The 20,568-nt window shown below is 42.6% G+C and overlaps 1 protein-coding gene across 1 annotated transcript in view; it reads right to left on the minus strand.

Moving 5' to 3' along the window:
* lpar1 (lysophosphatidic acid receptor 1) overlaps window positions 1-11,009 on the minus strand; it is a 34,519-nt gene extending 23,510 nt beyond the window's left edge. The window contains exon 1 of the mRNA XM_068706013.1: window positions 10,691-11,009. The gene's annotated coding sequence lies outside the window, so the exon portion shown is untranslated. The remainder of the gene's footprint in view (window positions 1-10,690) is intronic.
* Window positions 11,010-20,568: the final 9,559 nt, after the last annotated feature.

Genomic DNA, 20,568 nt, shown 5'->3' on the forward strand with positions numbered 1-20,568 from the left:
TGCCAGAGATAGGACCACAGCCTCTGATTGGTCGACAACTAAGGAACACAGCCTCTGATTGGTCGACAAGTTAGGACCGCAGCTCAAAACATCAGGAATTGCCATTGGACGGCAAACAACAACCATAACTGTTTTTAACACAAAAAAAATTATAAATAAATAAAGTCTTTAAAAAAACACTGCAGTTAAATGGATGCAACAGAACTTTCTCAAACTGAACTGCAATAAATCTGAACTACTCATCATCGGCCCTAACTCCCTCACCCGCTCAGCCCAGACCTTCTCTCTCAACATTGATGGCTCCATTGTCACCCCCTCCACCCAGGTCAGCAACCTCGGTATCATCCTCGACCCCACCCTCTCTTTCCTACCCCATGCCAACCACATCACCAAAACTGCCTTCTTTCACCTCAGGAACATTGCACACCTCCGGCCCTCCCTGTCCTCTGCCACCACCAAAATTCTCATCCATGCCCTCATAACCTCCAGACTTGACTATTGCAACAGCATCCTCTATGGCTCTCCCAACAAAATCCTCAATAAACTCCAATATGTTCAGAACTCTGCCGCCCGACTGCTCACCTCCACCCGCCGCTATGAACACATCACCCCCGGTCCTTCGCAACCTCAACTGGCTCCCAGTCAAACACAGAATTTACTTCAAAATGCTTCTCACCACATACAAAGCCCTAAACAACCTGGCCCCTCCCTACCTTTCAGACCTCCTCCCCCTTCACGCCCCAACCCGTTGCCTCAGGTCCGCCGGTGCAAACACTCTGAAGACCATCAGGACCAAGCACCGGACCTGGGGCGACAGGGCCTTCTCAGCTGCTGCACCCCCCCTCTGGAACGCCCTCCCCATCCACATCCGTGAGGCTCCCTCCCTATCATCATTCAAACAAGCCCTAAAAACCCACCTCTTCAAACTCGCCTTCACCTGCTAACCCCTGCACCCTACCCTCCACTACATGACTCATTTCGCACAGCTTCTCCAGTTTTCTTCTTTTTTACCAAAATGTTTTGTTTGTTTTGCTTTGTTTTGTCTTGTTTTGCTTCGGATGTTTGTTCTGTTTGTCTCTCCCCTATGTAAAGCGTCTTTGGGTACTTAGAAAAGCGCTATATAAAACAAAAGTATTATTATTATTATTATTATTATTAAAGGCTGAATGGCAAAGCTCCTAAAAGGATATGATCGCACCGACTAAACGGTTAGCTCAGCGTAAGTCTCTCGCATGCAACTTCTCAGAGATATTAAGTATGTGTCGTTTATCGTAGGCTTCAGGTCAAAGTATGTCATAAAGTAGGTCAAAGTTAAATATTAGTGTATCTGTATTTTAGTATTGTAAAGCTAATTTGATAAAATATCAACACTGTATACTGTTGTGGTAATATGGGTATTATACGAATGACAAGTGAAACTGAGAGGACTTAAAACTTTCCATACTTCTTCCATCTCCCTCACTTGTCCTCCATTCCAAATAAGCTCTGCTTCAACATCTTCACACTGGCGATTTCCTCTTTTTTCTCCCTTCCCATTCCTTTTCTCCTCTCACTGTTTCACCTCAGCCCTCACCTCTCAATGCTTCTTTTCTCTCCCTTTCCTAGCTGCTCCTAATGTTCCTCGTTTTCCCTCACCTCTCCTCCTCCTTCTTCCTTTCTTTCCTCTTAACTCTTTATTTCTCCTCCCTGCCTCCCTCCAACTCATCCACTATCACCTCTCTTTTGCTCAGCTTTCCTCTCCTGTCTCCTCTTCTCTAACTCACTACTCCTCCTCCTCCTCAACATCCCCCCTACTCCCCCTCTGCCAACTATCCACACAATGTTCCCATTGTTTCCACACTCCCACCCGAGAAAGCAGAGAAACAGGACTTCTACTACCCAGAATGCGCACAAACCCTTATGAACACATACACACACACGGGCTTTCATTCTCCAACTGTCTCTTTAATATTGTGGGCGAACGCACACAAACCACGCATACCCTCACGCTCACACATAGTCTCAAACATTTGCTGCGGAGCGGCGGGGCTCGGGACAAGGGTCGGATTGAGAGCTGGTGTTGAGTCATGTGTGACTGCGGCCATGACGGGCTGATTCACGGCTCGTCAGTGGATGATACCCCTACGACCACTCAAGCACTTCCATCTCAGCTCACGGGGCCCCAAACTGACACAAGTTCAGTCGTTAAATGTGATGACGAGGACTAGAATGAAATAGAATGAGATTAGTGTTCTGACTGAGACCATTTTTGACAAGAATAAAACACGAATTGACTCACAAACAAGACCGACTAGACCACAATTGACTTGATTTGAGAGAGAATGTGTCTTGTACCTCTGGGTGAAATCATTCATTCTAAAATGAAGAAACACTTTCAGACACTACTCGGGTCAATCTGCGTCGTTAATTGCTTTGTTTATTTTCGCACAGTTAAAACGTGCCAGATAAATTAATACAATCGTAAGCTATTTTATTGAGTCGCCTCTCAGCAAAATTCTCAAAGTGAATCTGAGTTCCCCCTGCATATCCTGTCTGTCTGGGGCTTTTATTGTGAAAGGTCAAGATGGAATTGCCGTGCCAATTGTTAATGTCTCTGCAATAAATGTACTTTCCCAAATGAATAAGTACAAAGTACTTTGTGACCGTAAATGTTGTGATGCTCTGCTCACATTAAATAAATAATTTTCCAGTTTGTCTGCCATTTTTCCTTAAGTGCAATGCATGATGGTATGTAGTGCCTGGTTAGTGACCATCATTGTCCACTGCTTTTCAGGATGCATTGTGGGATACTTTCAGTCGGCTATACAGGGTATAATAATTCTCACTTTATATTCAGACTGAACTCACCATAGAGTCCACTATACAGGGAGCAGTGAGTCATTTCAGACACAGCCTACGCCACGTTTGACCTGACTCAACGTGATTTGAAGATAATTAGAGGAATCCATCGAGAATATTTAAGTAGAAACGGCAAATAAATTAATAAGAAAACATATTTGAACTTGACAGCTACCATTAAAAAAGTTGTGCACTTCAAATGATGATACTAAGGAAGCAGCATTTCATCACACCGCACACAGAAGCACTCAAAAGTTGTATTCCCCAGGGAGAAGGAGTTAACTAAATTAGACATAGGTTTGTCTGAAAGCAATGCTTTATTTCTAGATAACGGCCAGAATCATAAATAACATCTAAAAATGCCTTTATAATTTGCCTATAAATTCTTCCAGGGATCATAGCTTGGGAAAGCCTAGTGACAACCGAAATCCAACTCATAGGTTATTATCTGCGGGGCAGCATATAGCACACCCATTCATTTTGTAGATGTCCGTCTAATAAGCTTCTTTGTTTTAAGGTCTTTCTGCTAAGATCTGTTCCACATGTTTTGGTGATGCAGCTAAATGGCAGGAACAGGAAAGAAAGAAACATACAAGCATAACATTAATCCTTGAAAAGCCCTCAGCTTAGGTGTGAAGTGGTGTACATACAGCTTATGGTGCTCTGAACTGCATTTCTAACACACAAACACACAGTACAATCTATAGTTCCACCTGGATCCAACAGGGAAACACTTTCTCTGATACAGAAAGATACAGTACGAGACATTAATGCATTTACAGTTGTAGTTTTAACCAAACATCTCCAGATATTAAGCAATGCCGACCTCACGAGAATCAGCCTCTACCATGTGTGTTAGGTTTCTCTGTAGTTTATTGTTGGGTGTGTTCAGTCATCATCTTATGAAATCACACTATTGGAGACAGATTCCACGGATGACATCACCCGCAGCTCAGATGCAATATGGGATTGCGTCAGTGCAGTCAGCAGGGATTTCAGCGTTCTTCGAATTCATTGCTGAGTTCTCTGAAGTGATCGAATGATTATTACTTCAATCTTCCATGCAAAGACTGTAAAACAATGACACGGCAGGGAAGAAACACAGTGCGATCTGTATAGGCATTTGGAAAGTGACATATTCCTATTGTTTGGGCTTCATTTCATTTTGAATCAACCAATGATTACATGGTTTAAGTGCTGAGCCTTCATTCCTATATTGAGTGACTTGTGGCCCTTTTAAACATAGAACAAAGCAGCAGCAGGAGAGTTGTTTCAAACACACAGACAAAGACAACCAAGGAGTTTCTATGGCCAAGCAGTGGAATGTTCTGGACCGGCCAAGCCAGCCACCTGACCTCAGTCCAACTGTACGTGTGTCACTGAAGAGCAGACTGAAGGCAGAGAGCAAGCTTTTCTTTATTATACTTTGAAAACAATGGTTTTACAGAGTGCTTCAAAAAAGAAAACGGTTGAATGCCTTCGCCAACCAGTCAACTTGCTGGTTACGGCCATGTTTCATAGAAATTTCATCTCTTCCTCGTTTTATCCTATCAGACATTTGTGGGAAGTTGCCCCATAATTGGCAAATCAATTCTTGAGTTGTGGCCGAAAATGTGTTTTTGACCTTTGACCTTTGACCACCAAAATCAAATCAGTTCGTCATTGAGTCCATTAGAACGTTTGTGCCAAATTTGAAAAAAGGATTGCTCAAGGCGTTCCTGAGATTTCACGAGAATGGGTAAAAATTAAGGCTATTTAACTAATATGCAATCATATGTGGCCTTCCTTTTCTGGAAAGACGGCACCAATTCAGTTCCAAAAGTTCAAAAGTCCAACAAAAAGTCCAAAAGTTCTTAATTTAAACAAAAATCCCTACTTCCACATCCGAGAATATTCTTTTGCAGTCTACTGCTTTTATGACATGAGCAAACCGGTTTTATTCTCTAATCAGATGATCAGGGCTCACTGTTGTTTGTTTCACTGTGTCAGTCCTACAACACATGTCACCGTCTCTTAAGTAGAGAAACACAGAGCACTGTAATAGGGTTTTTACATAGAGGTATGCCGTAAGCAGCTGCGAGCAGTCGAGTCTGCACTGGCAGATTGCACTGGTGTTAGTATTTTGATTAAGTTATTTGCAGAACCTACTGTCAGAGTTTTGATAAATATCTTTCAGATACAGCTGGGTGTAAAAATATAATTTCCTCATTCTTGCAGTTTTTGGTTCCTCTTTGTTTTTCCCATGACTAACCCTCATTGCCCTCACGCACACACACACACACACACACACACACACACAGCAAAGAATTGAGACATGAGGGATGAAGAGTTCCAAGGAGGTTAATTAATGCGATTCATGTCTCAACACTGTGAAGTAAGGGCCACCGCATGTGTCTTTCACAAGCTGGCGCGGTCCGGTGGCCGCCAGCACGAGCCTCTGAAATTGCATCATTGCGGCTTGTGCCCTTGAGATTTTGAGCGTCGCAGTGCGCCCGGTTCGTGGCGTGACCAACAGCTGATTAGAACTAACCAATATCAGCACCCTAACACTCTGACCAATATCCAACTAGCTTGCATGGGAATGCAAAATTGGTGTCTTTATCTGCTTCTCAGTATGTGACAATTTAGAGTGCAGGACATATTTGGTAAGACAGTCGTCGTTCCGTCTCTAGGATTGCCAATGCATGCTGTCAAGATACAATGTGCCTGCCTGCCTGCCTTTCTCTCTTGGGGTCTCTGTTTGACTTTGTCTCATCATCTTTTTATAGTTTTCCAGTGCTCGTCTCCATTTCCCCTGAGTCATCTGGATATGTTTAATACCCTGAAGGTAGCCTGGCGTCACTGCCAGGGTGTCAAAAAAACAACGCTTGGGCAGTGGCCGATGGAGTCTTGATACCGAGCACAAGGCACCCCGTAGCATCTCGATGAGACTCACCGGGCTTTCGACTAACTCCAATGTAAACCGGGTCATTATTAGACACTCAGAATAATGGACGTAAAAAGCGCTGGGTGGTAGTGCTAGTGCTGTCATATGGCACTTTGTCACATGACATTATGTAAAAAATTAATTCCCGTCTTCATAGGAAATTACGCTTAGGAAGTAAAACCACTTAGTCGGTCTGATTAACGTCAACGTCTTTTCCTAAACCTAACCAACGAATGACTAACGACTCACGTGACTGACCTGAACAAATAAGACAGTGTTGACTTTTTGTTTCACATGGGACACGGACAGCGGTCTCATGGGTGAAGGTCCTGTGTTTGTTTGACCCTCCTTAAGCAGACTGTCACGCACTCATTACTATGTCCGTTGCACTGAGCCTCTACTAATGACACGGGTGGGTCCACATCAGAGTTAGACGAAAGCCCGGTGCGTTGCATACCGACACTGAAAGATGCCTCTGTGCGTCGGTATTCAAAGAGCTGGGAGTGAGAATGGGTTTGAAAAAAGCTGCTTCTGCCCAAGTGGCAACATTTAGTAGGAACGAGACCACGTTGCTGCAGGGCTGCGAGACAAGCTTCCTGCAGGGCATTCAAAGATAAGACAACTTTTTGATTATCTTTCAGCGCTCACCCTTACTAGCTAGCTACTTGACTCTTTGGTCCATTCTCTAAGGATTATTGAAACGAAGCAACAAGATTGATTATTTTTGAAGGGAATAGTCAACAGCATGTGACAGGGGAGGTAAATAGTTAGAGAACCACAGGAGGACATGAATAACGAATAAGGACATTTACATTTAATTTTTAATAAGCCGAAGCAGCAAGTCTCTGATGGCCAGGACGGTCTCTAGTACTTGAAGGCCACTCTGCCCACCCACAGAGCCATATTTTATTAGGTACTTGACTGAACGTCTCAGCACTATACACACATCAATGCATGTATTTCACTTTTTAATCCACAACAATGTCTGCTCTGATCTGATATTCAAACAATTTTAGGAGTGGAGGCCACTACTTTTTAGTTCATTCCAATGAGTTTGAAGCTATCTCTTCCTCTTCTGTCCAATCTATGTGAATTATTAAAAACAAAAACAAAGACAGCCACGCATTAGTTACCACTGACCACCCAGAGCTGTTTGACACCACAGAACATTTTGCATTAATGTAAACAAAAAGTGTCAAGCATGAGTGGGACACACTCGGAAGTTCAAAGTAGGTTTTTAGCTTTACTGTTCTTTTTTTTAATGCAGCTGGTGGACTGACCATTGTGTGTTTCCCCAACAAGTCCCCATGTTGCTGCAGACCCAAAAGCGTGATCAGGAACAAAGCTTTGGGTGCAACCGCAAGTGTGATCGCTGTCTCGATCGCAATCAGCAGTTGAAGATGAAGTGGCGGTCTGACCACAGAGTCACACACACGAGCTGGAGGGGAAACTGACGAAGAAACATCTGCAACCTCCTTCCCACAATTCCCACAAAAATGGTGCTCAATGGGCTTAATAGATCAGAAGGCAATGGTTGCACTGAGAAGCTCCACAACAACACGTATAAGGACGCTCATCAAATCTTTCTAACTATTATCTGGATCAAATAATTTCCTTGCTCACAGGACCTTGAGGGAAATTTCCTTTTTGTGACTCTTGTTACCTGCATGAATGTGGAAACAATCTGGACGTTTGGGAGAAAGAATGGGTGGAATGTAGGTCCGTGGATGAGGGGGGGGGGGGGGTCGTGCCTTTGGTAATCACAACACAGATGTTTCAAGGACCCTCTCTTTTTGACGGATGTCAGAGCTCATGCGGGGAAACATAAAACAGTCATCTTCAGGGGAGACGATAAGTCTTTGTGGGGGGGGGGGGGGTTAGTTTAGTTTGAACGAGAAGGTCAGATGTCAGAAGCATCAGCTTATCCCTTTTTTTTTAAAAGCTTTTCAGCATCTCACAAGTTGCGGAACGACTTTCGGATGAGTGTGTTTTTTGCAATCCTGTCAAATCTATCGACCGGGACTAATACCGGCGCTGCCTCCCTGGTTACTAAGGAAACCACTGAGCTTCCGAGAACCATCCCGTCCCCATGTTTGGAGGGCTGGTGTGTCATATCCAGGGTGACACAGTATGATTAACCGCTGAGAGGTCTTTAGGAGGAGGACAGGAGCTTAACCTTTCTCATACCATGCCATTATCTCTTGCAGATTGCTCTGTATGCAAAGGCATTCATACAACAGAATTTTTTTTATTTTCATTTTTCTTGCTATCTGAAAGCTGGTCCAGACTGTTTTTCTGTGTAAATCTTTTCCTGTCATCTCCATCTTGTATCTTCTCGTAAACATTAATTTATATTATACTAGGATATGGGTAAAAAGGTGATGTTTTTAGCTTATTTTGCTCAGAGGATGGAAACTTATTTGTCACGTTCAAAACCTATCCAACGTTTGATGACCCCACATTCTCTTTAAATCACACAAGATTTTCTTCTTTTCTTTTTTTCAACCAAGAATGACTAAATTGAGATCCGTAAGCAACAGAACTGGCCTCGGTTCAATAAACAAATAGGTCAGGACACCCAGTGCTGCAGCCCTATTTCTGAGCAATTTTTGCGATAACAAGTCATAATTATTCCTCATGTCCAAAGTGGAAAGGCCAAATTGTCTTATTTTCAGCCCAAGGCTAGAAATGCTGACGACCCTTTGCTCTAGTTGCCTTATCTCACCTCCTCACTGGAGCTGTTGGATGTGTCACCGCCTGGTTTAAAGTCAGCATACAGGAGATTCCTCAGAGGCTCGTACAGTAAGGTGAAAGTAACATCGCTAAAAAAAGTTCCCATATTTCAACCAGGAAAGTATCGCTGAGTATTAAGTCAACAAATGAGACTTGTTGTGAAACATTATTTGGAGAATGTGGGTTCCATAATTAAAAACTAGCTTCAAAGCTAATCAATCTACAGAAGTGTAAATGTCTCTCACCCTCCACTTTACCATCAAAGACCCCCTGAGGTTTGTGGCGGTGGGTGGGAGGTAAACAGTCTTCTCACCATCTCTTGGGAACACACAAATAAACACACTCACAGACACACACTAACGCGAACCATTTGAGCCTCAGATCAGCCTTAATTGGGTTACATCAAAGGGCAACGACAGCATGCAGGGAGCATATGGCTGCTTTAGTGTTTTTACAGTCAGTTAAGAAAAACTGATGAATTAGAAACTTTGTTTCTTGGATGCGTGTTGTAATGTAGGTGTTTGTTTTTCATAAACACAATAATTTGTCTTAAAAGCGGGAGCAAATGAAAGCTCATGTAATGACCTACATGTACAGAGACCTTCTCTTATCTCGCTACTAAACTGATGGAACTGGAGGAAAAAAGGTCAAGGAGTCACCAAAAGTATTCAAATTCCTCCTCTGAACGTGACAAATGAACACAAACTGCAGAGCATCCATTTGTTTTGTTCTAACCGACTACGTCGCTGCCGAGTCATGATTCTGACCTGCTCTCAATGAAACGTCAAAGAGTCGCACAAGAAGTTAAACAATCATCCTCTGGGGACACAAATACAGAGTTCCACAGCAGCCTGGCCAGCAGTTATTGAGATATTCTGCTTTGGGCCAAGATGTTGGGACGGTTTCACCCACTATTACTTGTTAGGCAAAAAAAAAAAAGTTAAGAGTCTAAGCTTCAGTGGCCTCTGAATATGCTTCATTATCCAGGATGCACAGCTTCAATTTCATTTCACACCTTGCACTCTGCAGCAATGTCTGCAGTCATTTCACACTCCTGTAAATGCTGCACTCCGCTGATAATCCCTTTATATGCACCATTCATGTGAATGAATAAATACAACTATTTGCATGAGTTTCTGTGACTCTACTCATGCAAGAACAACAGGAAGCACCTGGCCAGAGATGGCAGGAATGATCATTAATGGCAGATGTTGAAATATTAATATTCTGCTATATGATGTCTTGATATAATCTGTCACTGCAGAAGAATGAGCACACAGCCACACACACTGTTCACCTCCATCCTGGTGGCAGGTGAGGCGGGTTAACGTTGCCTGTCTGCCTGAGAGTCAGACAACCGGAAGACCTGATGTGGTTTTAGTGGCGGGACCGAACCCCTTAATCACGTTTTGCCATCTTTTGACAAGGTTCAGCGAGAAGTGAAGTCATGCAGTTCATGAAAGTGCCGTTGTGTTACGAGGCCAGAGCACAGCGCGGTGCATCGACTCCTGCCGGTGGTAGACAGCATCAAGGCGTATACTTTGGGAAGATGCCAACGCCCGCAAGAAATGAAGGACCATCAGTCCTGCCGGCCTCTTCATCATGTTTGAGCAATTACCTACACCTACACGTGCTGACACTGACAACCTAAGTAGTTCCTGTTGGAGGACAACTGTTGCTGGCTTATGGATAACTTTTTTTTGTTTTTAGGAATGGGGTTACATAGAAGGGGAACGTTCAATGAAGAAAACACAAAAACAAATATTCCTAACGCATTCTCTTGACTGCAGATCAGCGTGGAAAATCCAAACAGATGTCCAAACTTTACGCCCGCTTGTTTTTTGTATTTCTTTTTTTTTTATCCGCTCACTCACTTCCACAAATATTGTTTAATAAAGGAGCCCAGCTCTGGCGCAACCAATTCCCTCTTTCCAGCCTCGCGCACAACCGAGTGTCTCCCCCGTCGATATAACAGCGCGCACGGCGCATTTTAAGGCATCTGCTAATGTCATCGAAGCCTTTTTTTATCTCAACCGATCGCTTTCCAGCCGCGTCTACGTGGCAGGTATACTTTTGATTATGTAAAGATGCCCACACGTCCGTGCGTGCATGAGAAGACGCGCTTCAAGTGAGCAAGAGAGAAAAGAAAAAAAAACGATTCGTTCAATGAGGATTATGCGGTGAAATACTTACTGTGTCTTCCTTTCCAATGTTCCTGGAGGGCCAACTCAAGTTTGATTTAGTGTTGCCTGAAATTCCTCCCCAACAGACAACTCCGAGAGAGACTGCGCAACTCTTGTGTCAAAGTCGCAGCGGTGCAATAAAAGACTCCAAATCCAAAATGCAGCCAGGTAACCCTTTCATTGTATGTCCGTGCAGAAAATACCTCTTCCGATGAGCTTTTTTGTTGTTTTTTTCCTCCGCGTATCCCTGTTTTTCTAACTTGTTGTATTGATCTGTTCCCAGATGAAGTCGCCTTGATGCTCTCTGCTGCGTCTCCGTGCCTCTCTGCGCTGGCGCGGCGGATCCGCCAAGCTCTCTCTCTCTCTCTCTCTCTCTCTCTCTCTCTCTCTCTCTCTCTCTCTCTCTCTCTCTCTCTCTCTCTCTCTGACCGACTGCCACACTCCACAGGAAAGGACCTTTGTCTGCACGTGACGTCACTCTCTCACACACATGCACACTAACATACAGCAAACAATAATAAATGAAGAGTGGCATTGGAATTTGCTCATATCATTTTTTTTTTTCAAAAGATGTTACAGCATTTCACTGCAAATAATAAAAAACACCAGACGCTTTCCTGAAATTGGTGGATTTTTAAGTTCCCAACATAGAAGGCAGGTGAAACTTACAAGTGCATTTAGTCCACCCATTCACATTTCCTCCCACTCATCTTGTAGGAAATAAGTGACATATCGTGATGTATATGCCCTCTTTCCCCGAGACATTTCTTTTAGCATTTGCAGTCGAGAGTTGTTCTTTTTCCCCTAATTGGAAACACATTTTTTTTTTCAGCAACTTGTTAAGAGAGAGACAAGAGGGAGAGAGAGAGAGAGAGAGAGAGAGAGAGCGAGAGAGAGAGAGAGAGAGAGAGAGAGAGAGAGGGGTGGAGTGAAGCAGAGTGAGAAAAAAAAAGAGAGCGACCTGACACTGAGGGACTCAAAGACATATTGTGTTCCTTCTCGGGTTATGAGAAAGTGTTCGGTAGGGACAGCTATCTCTGCCAACTGTACACCATCTGCGAACACTTAGCGAGGTGTTTGTCGTAAAAACCAACCGTCGCGGCTGGGGAATGAAATGAAGTGTCAAAGCCACGATATGTCCAACAGTAGAACATTTCCTCATTTGTCTCAATTAGTTGAATATGTTATGTTGAATGTTATTTATGACCAATTTTCCTGGTGAGGCACAATAATGTTGCCTCTTTGTCCTCAAGACATCACCCAGACACCCATGAACAGGCGCCATCTTATGAAGCTGGGATGAGACGACACAATATTTGCCCTTAAAAGGCCCGATCGAGCATATATACAATGCCTATAAAAAGTATTCACCCCCCTTTTGATGTTTTCCCCTTTTGTTGCTTTTATACATGAAATCATGGTCAATATAATTTGGCTTTTTTTTATAAGAATTTGCAAAAAAAGCTTCTTTCATGTCAAGGTGAAAACAGATTTTTACAAACTAATATCAATTAATTAAAAATATATAGTGTAAAATAAGTGTTTGCATAAATATTCACCCCCTTTAAAGTGACTGACCTAATTTCAACAGAGGTCCAGCTAGTTGATGCCAGCAGTGTCACAAGTAGTGAAATGGAGATCACCTGAGTGCAGTTGATGTGTGTCAAGTGATTGTAGTATAAAAACATCTGTGTCTGGGAGGTCCAGCCTCTGTTTCATCAGTATTCCTGCTACAATTATAACATGAAGACAAAAGAACACTCCACCAACTCAGAGAAAAGATCATTGAAAAGTATAAGTCAGGAGATGGCTACAAAAACATTTCCAACTTACTGGACATCCCACTGAGTTTAAACCCTAGGCCTTTTTTTAGGCCTCCGCTCGAAAAAAGCATACCCATACGAGACTGAGTGTAGCGTTGCAACTGTAAGGGCTATTTTAATAATTTTTTGATTAAAATAACCCTAACACTTGTGAGATGTGTTGATATGTGTAAATAACAGTATATATATGTTACTGGTTAAGAGAATATCAAGATAACACACAGCACAAATTGAACATTTTGCCTGAAAAAAAATCAATTTCAGGGTGTTTTCTTTTAGAAATTATGTAGGTCAAAGCCTTCTAGCATTCCCAGATCATAGATCGATATGTTGGAGTTCTCTATACACATTTTTACTTAGATCAAGTGAAGCATTCATAAGATAGAGAGGATCTAGTACAGAGATGCCAGGCGAGGATTCCAATGTTTACACTTTTACACATGTTGCAAAATGTGTGTTATTTTAACTTTATCATGTACCAAACTATATATTTAACTTGTATATATCACTAATGATGTTCAATACATCTAAACAGAGCAGTTTGGGCTTCATATGAAGGCCAGGATCCTTTCTAGGCCCTTTCCAGTCTCTGTGTTCATTTCAGATCCAGCTCTGTCTCTGTTCAGGGCTGCAGCTCAGCCCCCCTTTCTCCGATTTGCGCCATTGAGCCCTCCTTCGAACCGTATAAGCCAATAGAATTGCAGGGAATTGAAATTTAGATGATTGACAGCACTATTAGCCAATGGGAATGCAAAACGTCCCATCTGATGTCAGATCTGAAATCCAATTTGCTGAGACTTCCATCCCTCCCAACAAAGCGAGGAGTGTCGGCGACTTCCGTAAACAAAGGATTCTCACAGAGCGGATGCAGCTGCAACACAGAAACGAGGAAGTACGGAAATATTTAATTTTTTCGCTGAGACTCGACCAAAAGTGAGTACAATATTCCATAAAGCTGTGTGACTTTTTTGTGTTTGATGCTGAACAGCTCTGCGATGGTTTACCGGGGAGAGAAATGGAATATATCGCCGTAATCTGTGTCGAGTGGACATGCTTTTTGACGCTGCTCTTCCGGAGCTAGCACGTAGCTAACGATCAGTAGCAGCTGTTTTCTCTGGTCAGTTATGGAATTATGGAGTTATGATTTGTGATGTTTTGTTATTTGGAAACGTACCGTATGGGAGATGTGTTTGTCTCATGTAGAAGTGACCTGATTCATGTTGTTCCCAGGACGCTGAGGTTTCTCCAGAGCTATAACATGACTATATTCGTTCTTCGTGGGTTTTTTGGCCGTCAAATTGTACACTGTACAGTGTACAATTTTTGGACTTCTGCGTCCAAATGGGGGACCCTCGTCAACAAAAGTTTTTAAATCCATCATTAAGAAATGGAAGGAGTACGGCACTTGTTTAAATCTGCCTAGAGCTGGCCGTCCTCACAAACTGAGTGACCGGGCAAGAAGAAGACTGGTGAGGGAGGCCACCAAGACACCTACGACCACTCTGAAGGAGTTAAAAGCTTCAGTGGCTCAGATGGGAGAGACTGTACATACAACAACTGTGGCCCGGGTTCTTCACCAGTCGAAGCTGTGTGGGAGAGTGGCAAAGAGAAAGGCACTGTTGAAAAAAATAGCCCAAAGGCATGTGGGAGACTCCAAGGTCAATTGGAAGAAGGTTATTTGGTCTGATGAGACAAAAAATTAGCTTTTTGGCCATCAGACTTTGGCGAACACTAAACACTGCACATCACCACAAACACACCATCTCCACCGTGAAGCATGGTGGTGGCAGCATCGTGCTCTGGGGATGCTTCTCAGCAGCAGGCCCTGGAAGGCTTGTAGAAGGGAACATGAATGCAGAAAAATATCGCCAAATCCAGAAGAATAATCTGACTCAGTCTGCAAGAGAACTACAACTTGGGAGAAGATACATTTTCCAGCAAGACAAGGACCCCAAGCATACAGCAAAAGCTACACAGAAATGGTTCAAAGACAACAAGGTGAATGTTCTGGAGTGGCCAAGTCAAAGCCCAGATCTCAATCCAATCGAGAATTTGGGGCTGGACTTGAAAAGAACTGTTCACGCCCGATCCCCAAGCAACCTGACAGAGCTTCAGCTGTTTTGCAGGAAGAATGGAGATAAATTGCAGTGTCCAGATGTGCCAGCCTGATTGAGACAGGACTCAGACAGGAAACTCAGTGCTGTGACTGCAACCAAAGGTGCATCTACTAAATACTGACCTGAAGGGGTTGAATATTTATGCAATCATTTACTTTAACTTATATATTTTTAATTAATTGACTTTATTTTGTAAAAATCTGTTTTCACTTTGATATTAAAGAGGGTTTTTTTGCAAATTCTTGTCAAAAAAGCCAAATTATATTGGCCATGATTTCATGTATAATAGCAACAAAAGGGTGAAACATCCAAGGGGGGTGAATACTTTTTATAGGCATTGTACGTGGAGGTGTCGAGCCCAAGGATTTACAGTAAGGGTTAGACGCGTTAAAAAAAACAAAAAAAAAACATTCCTCACTTCCAGCTTTTAAATTTCGAAGACTTGCTGGTTTTCTTTGTCTTGTGCGATACAAAACTGAATATCTTTAGGTTTTTTGAGTGTTGAGGGCTTTAAGATATTGTGACAGGCAATTTGACTATTTTCTGACATTTATTAGACCAAACGATAAATTTACTGAGAGAAAAAAAGAATTTGCAGGAAAAAGTAGTTGATTTTAATCCAATGTGGCCTTGTGGCAAACTGACTGAACACCAAGCATATCCAAATATTTTTCTTTCCCTTTTTGCCTGAACATTACACTATCGACAACATCCGTGATGCAGGTTATAAAGAACCCAAGCTGCTCAAACTGAATGACAAAAGAAGTCATTCGTCATTTCCTTCCAAAATAAACCAATATGAGCGGGACCAAAACAATCGAACACAGGATTCAAACTGGTCACATTCTTTTTGGGCCCAACCATCCACCGTGTTGACTCCACTAAGAGGTTTAGCCAACCCTTTGCAACCCCCCTTGTCAGGTTAAGGTGAACTTAAAAACGACCAATAATGTTGTTGTTCTCGACGAGTCTCGAAAGACTTTAAGCTATGATTCGTCAACACATACAGCGGTCACCTGGGTGAAAGTCCTGTGTTTGTTTGATCCGTCTATCCTACACAATCTTTCTCTCTCTTTATGCTACATCAGTTGGTCTGACTAAGAATAATGACACAGATGGCTTTACATTGTAGTTAGTTGAAAGCCTGGTGCGTCTCATACAGACACTAAAGGGACCCTTGGCATCAGAGGCCTCATGTAAAGTCTGACATGTAAAGTGACCATGACAAATGTTGTGCCTGATGATGGGGAATCTAAACAATCACTCACATCTCTATAACAACTATACCAATTAGACAGACTTCAGTATCTGGTTTCTCTGCCACCCACACTGATATTCATAGGGGCTGATTCCCATACAACCTTGTGGTTCCTCTTCACTTGTGGAAGCGGGCAGACTCCAAAACGGGACAGGAATGAGAGGAACCACACAGAAAACCAGCAATGGGGAAATCTGTTTGCTTTGAGTTTGTCCAAAATACTTGCACAACCGCCATGATGCATTTGTGCTCTTGTTGTGATAGAAGCTCCTCTATTTCACACGAGTCTGACAGACCAAATTTAAACCGTGGTGTCCCACAATGGAAAGCAAACATCTACCAGTTGGCCAAAAGACAATCCCACCTACTGTACAAAGGGGGAGACTCGGGCTTACATGGCCGCTAACAGACGGCTGTTAGTTTGTATATATACTGTTTATCTACTTTGAAGATTAATATTTTGCCTTATTTATAGTGCGACTTCAACCAAAACATACTTTTAAGCAACCAGTGTCCAGGCACAGCCACTAACCATATTAGATGTTATTGCATCACCTTTATGATAGAACCTCTCATGTTCACACGCCATGTGCGTCTCCCGTTGCCTTTTTCATGTCACTATGATGCACAAAGTGTTTGTTTTTTGCCCGTCAAAATATCTGTGCGGGAGGGTAAAGAGGGTTATTGGCAAGGTCCTTGCACGTGGTTCCCGTCACAGTTTTTTCGGCCTTGGTGAGGTTTGGACCGTATCTTTTATTGTAACTGAGCAAGGGTTGGGTCGATAATGTCCTGTGTAGGCCAATTGTGGCGACACACTGGAGCCAATTAGCCAAACTAGGAGACCCAAAAAAAGTTTTTACCTGCGCTCCGGCCCTGTCTGTCTCCTGTTATGCCCATTCAAGTTAGCGTAGGGCAGAACCATACACATTTGGAATCAACACTCAGCCATGATTGGCTGTGGTTTCAGAGCCTGCAGAGGATGCGCCCCCCAGCATTTCTAAGCAGAACTTTTTTTATGATTTTGAAACCTAATTTTATACACTACCAATTGTTTAATCATTCCAATTTAGCTGGGTGATTAATAACACATTTATTTTTTTGGTGTGACGAACTCAGAAAACCTTGCTTCACCAGATAATTTAAGTAAGTACAATCCACAAGTGTTGTTTTTAATGGGTCACACCCCCAGGCTTGTGCTCCATCTGGTAGCATTTACTGAAGTGTTTGTAGTAAACAAACCAACTTAATTGTAGGAAGGGAAGGGAAGACCAGAGACTGCAAAACTGATCTGTAGGCTTGTATTCTGATCACTTTTTCCTGTTTTTTTAAAAAAAAATTCTTCATCTAACCATCAAATGATATGCAGTAAAAATAAATAGTGCTATAGAAAGCAAACCCTTGATTAAACATTTGTATGTTAATCAGGAGTATGTTAAGGGTAAAGTCATGTACCATTTGCTCGGCATTTGCCTAGTTGCTCTTTGATGAGGATGTGTGATAGTAAGAAAGTAAAACTTTTCAAAATCAATTTGGAAACAGTTTTAAAAATAGTCAAAACTAGTAAATATCCTGCCTGGGTGTTTTCTCTGCGGTTTTGACCAAATACCTGCAAAATTAATATTTTGATCCAACGTACTTTTGTGTTTAGTGCTAATTAGTACATTATCATGCTAACATGCTAAACTAATATTGTACCCGCTTCACATCAGCCTGTTAGTATTGTGAGCATATTAGCATGCTTGCATTAGCATGTTTTATTAAATATGACAAATTAAAAAGAATGATACGGTAATTTGGCAGAGCTGTTCAACACTGTAAGCCGCTGGGAGAGAAATATAGTATTTGCCTGGAGCAAACTCCATCTCCATGTGACATTTAGTCATGTAGATAAGGCAGGCTTGAAGCTTTGAATTTGTCTATTTAAGCAAACAAAGGACCTCTTCTTGAGCACGGACTGCAGTGCCACAACCCCAGCTCTGTCTCTCAATGCAAAACTCCTTTTAGATCTCTCAGCATTTTCAAAGCAGGTAAGGATCAGCCCGACAGACACCATTGCCACCATGTCGGTTGTGAGAGAGGATCAGGCGATTGGAGGTTTGAATTCGTTAGAGGTTTTGGACGTATGACAGCTAGAGAGAAGGGAGAGGGAAGCACGGGGGCTTTTTTTTCGAAAGCACAGCTCAATTTCAGCAATGGAGCCAGAAAGTGAAAGGGGCCGAGGGGTTAGGTCGGGTGAGATAGAGGAAATGGAAGAAAAAGTAGAAAGGGGGGTGGGGGGGTGGGGAGAAAAGGCTACATAAACAGCCTGGGGGCAGGGAGACGAATTACATCACAAAATAAACAAAACTCTTAGCGAGGTGCGTGAAAAGAGGTGATTATGAGATCTTGTTGATGTAGATATAAGCTTGGATACGAAAAACAAAACCTCCATATGAATGCAACACGACAATGATGAGAAAGAAAGTAACGGATCAAAATGAACCACGGCCTATTGCTCAATGCGCAGTTTCTGCAGTACTTTATTGTTCTTCATTCATTTTGGTGCTAAGCAACAAAATGGATAGTTTACAAGTGTTGACAGAGAGGACTTCCTGTCCATAGGAGGAGACTTTGCCCCTTTTATTGATGAATAAAAGCATATTGAAAATATTTGAAACCCCTTTTAACCAAATGTAGTAAACCTCTCTGACCTTCCAGCTTTCCTCTCCTCTTCCTCATGTTGCTCCTCTGGCTCAGGGACTTTTTATTGTCACTGTTACTATCCGACGGTCTCAGATTACACGGACCAGATGCACGCGATGACAGTAAGACTGACTGTGTCACATTGCGTGCGTGCGTGTGTTCCAGTCAGCATCTCTCTCAGTTGTTGTCAAGAGCGAGGAAGACCTATGAGATGGAGATGACAGATTAGCCATGGTGACCTCCTTTGTCTCAGCTGGTGACGCAGGCTAATGGGCTTCTAGCGATGAAGTATCCTTTTTGTAATGGACTCTTGTGTACTGGTTTACAGCCTCCCCCGCAATCATTGGGGCTTAAAAGGACACGAAGTTGACATCATTGCCAGGCTGTCATTGTAAAAAAAAAAAGGAATTTCGCAATGTCGAGTTGAATCAGATTCAAATATAATGTTGATGTAGCCAAGACTTATGTTGCGCCTATTATAATAGTAATGAAATAACACAGGGCTGTGTAGTCTGCACCAAGATGACAACAACTTTATTTCTTTTTCACACATGTGCGTAGAACCTTTTTTTCTCTCTTCCTCTCTTTCCGTTTTAGCCTTCACAATAAAAGCCCCCAGACACATACACTGGAACACTGTTTCCTAGAGAGCACTTAAGGTAACTCATAGCCTTCACTTAGCCACTCAACATAATAGCTTACATTAAGATGTTTGGCAGTTACGCAGCTAGGTTTTCACTACCCAACAGCAACGGAATCCAACGGAACCTTTTCACAGCGTGATGCTATGTGAGGATAATTTATATAATCTTTTAACATACAAAACATACAATTCATATGCAGTCCTCAAAGCCTCCAGTCTCCGGTCAATCATTTTACCTCGCCGATCACCGAAACACACTTCATTTGAAGGCGACGGAACCAAAATACATTTCGTCAAAGCCGTCTTGGTTCGTCTCTCCACTGTTACAGCAATGACAAACTCTGATTTGAGAGATTGAAAGAGACTCAATGGAGCTCATGGTTATAAAGTGGGAAGTCGTGTACATGACGTGCTCGGTGTTGAAGTGCTTCAAGTCGTGAGAACTTCGCTGCTGGTCGACGGCAACACGGACGCTGCAAGACACAGAGGCTGACAATGTAGCGAGCCACGGGAAATACAAAAGGCACGATGACAGAGGAAAAAAGGTTAGGGTCATTGGGGATCAATATTTCCCTCACTTATTATAAGATTACAAAGAAAAACTAATATTAATAAAATCATATTTATTATCTTATCGTGCAACAAAAATTAACTTCTGCGGACTCCGTCATTCCTGGAAACTTCAGCAAACGTGACCTTGTAGCTTTCAGATTATTTTCCCTGTGTTTAAAGAAACCACGCACACATGCGCAGACTTTGAGTGCCTAATCCATCACGTGTACGCACCCACACGCACACACACACACACACACACACACACACAAATTAATGCTGTCATGCAACCAGGTAAGCAAACACGCAGTCACACAGTCACTCACACAGAAAAAAGAGGCAATCAGGCAAGTACGTAAATGCACACACACACACACACACACACACACACACACACACACAGGGCTCTTATGTGACAGCTGTTTGTTATTGAGTCTGTGAGGTCAGTGAGGTCTGGTGTTTGTAGTGGCTCAGACTCCAAGTGTGGCATCAGTGTGTGTGTGTGTGTGTGTGTGTGTGTGTGTGTGTGTGTGTGTGTGTGTGTGTGTGTGTGTGTGTGTGATTGTCCCGTGGTAACGTAGTTGACTTTGAAACTGTATCTTTTTCCTCTTTCTTGAACTTGCATCAGCACAAAGTCAGCAGTTTCCAGCCTTTTTTTTAGGAATAGTTTTGGGAAGTGCTCTTATTACCTTTAGCCTTTCTAAGAGTGTCATCCATCTGTGCACCTAACTCTCTGCGAGCAAGCTAATTTCCCCAAAAATTACAAACCACCACTAATTAGTGATGAAGTGTGCAGTAATGTGACAACATGCT

Source organism: Cebidichthys violaceus, unplaced genomic scaffold, assembly GCF_023349555.1.
Source record: "Cebidichthys violaceus isolate CVI_PGR_0920_01 unplaced genomic scaffold, fCebVio1.0.p SCAF_12, whole genome shotgun sequence".
Taxonomy (NCBI): Eukaryota; Metazoa; Chordata; class Actinopteri; order Perciformes; family Stichaeidae; genus Cebidichthys; species Cebidichthys violaceus.